Source organism: Sinocyclocheilus anshuiensis, unplaced genomic scaffold (assembly GCF_001515605.1).
Source record: "Sinocyclocheilus anshuiensis isolate Anshui unplaced genomic scaffold, SAMN03320099.WGS_v1.1 scaffold681, whole genome shotgun sequence".
Taxonomy (NCBI): domain Eukaryota; kingdom Metazoa; phylum Chordata; class Actinopteri; order Cypriniformes; family Cyprinidae; genus Sinocyclocheilus; species Sinocyclocheilus anshuiensis.
The window spans coordinates 1,053,894-1,055,828 of NW_015537978.1; positions in this window are offsets into that span (position 1 = coordinate 1,053,894).

Genomic DNA, 1,935 nt, shown 5'->3' on the forward strand with positions numbered 1-1,935 from the left:
GCCCCCCCCCCCCCCCCCAAAAGCCTTAAACCTAGGGGACACACTGCATTGTGTGTGTGTGTGTGTGCTTTCACTTTATGCTTTTGTCAGGTTATGGGATTCATAATTCATAATCTCAGTTAGCAGCATCACTCACTGTGAAGGGACCTTTCTTTTGTATTTAAAAACTTACTGCCTTAGTCTTACTGCCTTCTGTCCCCCTCTCTCTCTCTCTCTCTCTCTCTGTCTCACTCTCTGCTTCTCTCGCTACATTCGTGATTAACCCTCATGCTCAGCAAACCCAAACACCTACACTCTCCATATGTGTTCAGCTCACTCTCCACTGGATATCAATTTATTTTAGTTCAGGCTTTATTGAACATTTGTGTAATGTCATTGGAACACTGGAGTAGTTTTTGCCCAAAAACAATGATGCAATAGCCATTTATTATGTATAAATAGGAATAATGAAATCAGTTTTGATAAACTGCTTGATAAACTCTCTCTCTTACACACACACTTAAAAAGAGAAACATTTGTTTTGAGCTTGAGCAGAGCTGACAGTTTTTGAAGGACAAGCTTTTAGCTCTCATATCGCTCACTCACACACACGCACATCAGCTAAATGGGGCTGTGAGCCACTGCAGTGTGTGTGTGTGTGTGTGTGTGTAGAAAGTGCATGGAAACTAGTGTCTCAAACTCTAAGAACAGTTTTCTTTAGATAAATATATTCTGCTACATCAGATCCGAGCGCAGAGTTTGTCGTGAGCGTGTGAGGGCATGTGCTGCCGCCCCGCTCACGCTGAGGAGAGCAGAACAGAGCTGCAGTTCGGTTGAGCACTGATTGCCCGAGTGATATATTTGCTGCATACACACACCAGACTTCCAATTGGCCCTTATCTGTCCTGAGTGTTTCATCAGCTCAGAGAGAGAGAGAGAGAGAGAGAGAGAGAGAGAGAGAGAGAGATGGGGAAGTAGATGGTTGGAGAGGTAATGAATGTGAACATATGAATACCGGGTACCTTTATTGACATTAGAATCATTTGATGCCTTCTCTGGCACTTCTGTCCTGGTTTTCATGATGAAGCAGCACATTTTAATTTGCTGAACAGTAAAGAACATAAGACAAATTCTTACAAATACAAATAAAATAAAAAAAAATTAAAACAAATTCTTTTAAAATATAATACAGTAATTATGTGAAATATTACAATTTAAAATAACTTTTTATTTTATTTTATTGTTTTAAAAATCTAATTCATTCCTGTGGTGGCAAAGCTGAATTTTCAGCATTGTTACTCCTGTCTTCAGAGTAACATCCTTCGTCCTTCATGATTTTATTCTAATTGGTGCTCAAGAAGCATGAGTTATTATTATCAGAGTTGACAACAGTGCTTTTTTTGTGGAAACTGTGAATTTTTATCTTTAGAATTCTTTGATAAAAACACTGGAAAAAAAAAAAACTGGTGTAGTCTTTTCACTTAGGAATGGCTAGTAAATTTCACAAACATCTAATAAGAACAGCAAGTAACACATTGAATTAAACCTTTTTGAAGTAGAAAAAGTGAAATAGTATATATATATATATATATATACAGTGGGTACGGAAAGTATTCAGACCCCCTTAAATTTTTCACTCTTTCTTATATTGCAGCCATTTGCTAAAATCATTTAAGTTAATATTTTTTCCTCATTAATGTACACACAGCACCCCATATTGACAGAAAAACACAGAATTGTTGACATTTTTGCAGATTTATTAAAAAAGAAAAACTGAAATATCACATGGTCCTAAGTATTCAGACCCTTTGCTGTGACACTCATATATTTAACTCAGGTGCTGTCCATTTCTTCTGATCATCCTTGAGATGGTTCTACACCTTCATTTGAGTCCAGCTGTGTTTGATTATACTGATTGGACTTGATTAGGAAAGCCACACACCTGTCTATATAAGA